The sequence below is a fragment of the Canis lupus genome, chromosome 21 (genome assembly GCF_011100685.1).
Source record: "Canis lupus familiaris isolate Mischka breed German Shepherd chromosome 21, alternate assembly UU_Cfam_GSD_1.0, whole genome shotgun sequence".
NCBI lineage: Eukaryota > Metazoa > Chordata > Mammalia > Carnivora > Canidae > Canis > Canis lupus.
In genome coordinates, this window is record NC_049242.1 from 4,731,757 (window position 1) to 4,733,846 (window position 2,090).

General features: G+C 43.2%; 1 pseudogene; it reads left to right on the plus strand.

The window, feature by feature from the left end:
• The first annotated feature begins 638 nt into the window (after nt 1-638).
• On the plus strand, nt 639-1,072 carry LOC485113 (annotated as a pseudogene).
• The last annotated feature ends 1,018 nt before the right edge of the window (nt 1,073-2,090 follow it).

Genomic DNA, 2,090 nt, shown 5'->3' on the forward strand with positions numbered 1-2,090 from the left:
TTCCCTTTTAAGTGTAAAGTCCTTGAAAAATTTAATCAAGGAGAATCCATGAATTCCCTATCTAAATTGAGCTGATATTAGGCAACAATTTGGGGGGGGGGGTGTTTTTTTTAAGATTTTATTTATTTATTCATGACAGAGAGAGAGAGAGGCAGAGACATAGGCAGAAGGAGGAAGCAGGCTCCCCGCAGGGAGCCGGATGTGGGACTCGATCCTGGGACTCCAAGATCACATACTGAGCCGAAGGGAGACGCTCAACCACTGAACTACCCAGACGTCCCTTAGATAGCAATTTGTATAGCTGTTAACTATATAAATATCCTTGAAGACATAGTTCAGAAAAAGGGGCATCTAGTAATTCACTGTGTAAGACATCCAGAAACACAGAAGACCATAGAGAATTGTCCCCTCCCATTGCCTCTCACTGAATGGCTGTCTAGAAGATTAATATTTCTTCAAAGTCTACAGGCCAAAGCAACGAAAAAACACAGCCTTCTGGGCTTCCTATATGAAAGTAGGCAATGGAATTTAACTCCTGAAGAGTATTGGAACTGAAAGTATTCCCACATGGTAGGGTCCTAGAGCCAAAATCATTCCTTAAAATAGGGGTCCTACTTTTTTTCTTTTGGTGTGTCACCATGGGCCACCACCCTGCCTGGTGTTACCAATATTGTGAGAACAAGCTGTATCCAAATTCTCACTTCTGCAGAGATGTCCCTGAAGCCAAGATCTGCATCTTTGACATGGGACAGAAGAAGGCAAAAGTGGATGAGTTCCCACTATGCGGCCACATGGTATTACATGAGTATGAGCAGCTCTCCTCTGAAGCCCTGGAGCCCACCTGTATTTGTGCCAATGAAAACATGGAGAATAACCGTGGCAAATATGGTTTTCACATCTATGTGCAGCTCCAACTCTTCCACGTCATCTGTATCACCAAGATGTTGTCCAGTGCTAGGGCTGAGGGGCTCCAGACAGGTATGCCAGGTGCCTTTGGAAAGCCCCAGGGCACAGTGGCCAGGGTCCACATTGGCCAAGTTATCATATCCCTCCATACCAAGTTGCAGAATAAGAAGCATATGATTGAGTCCTTATACAGGGCCAAGCTCCAGTTCCTTGGCTACCAGAAGATCCACATTTCCAAGAAGTGGGGTTTACTAAATTTAATGAGGACAAATTTGAAAACATAGTGGCTGCAAAGAAGCTCATCCCAAATTGCTGTGGGGTCAAATACAAAATGCATCCCTAATCGTACATCCCCTGGACAAATGACATGCTCTGCATTCATGGGAACCTCAGCACTGTCCCCTCCTTTTTCATGCCCATCAAAAAAATCCTACTTCTTACCAAAAATAATAGGGGTCCTATTGGTGAAGGAGGACTGCAAAAAGCTGATCATTGTCACAGCATACAGGTTTGATTGAACCATAAGGGCAAAAATGTCTTCCTTCCAAAATTGGGACTTTGTTGACCAGTGTTTCAGTGACTGGTCTAAGATATGCACAATCCCAACATGGGCCATAACCATGGAGCATATGAAACAGTCCCAGAGGGATGATTGATAAAGGTAAATAAAAACTGAAATGAGAAGAAAAAAAAAAGAAGGAGAGTGGGGGGTACCTGAGTGACTCAGTGGTTGAGCATCTGCCTTCAGCTCAGGTCATAATCTTGGGGTCCTGGGATAGAGTCCCACCTCAGGCTCCCCGTGGGAGAGCCTGCTACTCTCTCTGCCTATGTCTCTGCCTCTCTCTCTGTCTCTCATGAATAAATAAATAAAATCTTTTAAAAAAAGGAATATTACAAATAGAAACTAAAAAAGGTGATAGACTTAAACCCAGCTCCATCAATAGGTATATTAAATTTTAATATTATAAACACTCTCATTAGAAGGCAAAGATTTTCAGAATGGATTTTTGTTAAATCCAAGTGGGTATTATCTACATACTTTTTTTAAAGATTTTATTTATGTATTCATGAGAGACACAGAGAGAGAGAGAGAGAGGCAGAGATGTAGGCAGAGGGAGAAGCAGGCTTCATGCAGGGAACCCGATGTGAGACTCGATCCCGGGTCTCCAGGATCACGCCCTTGG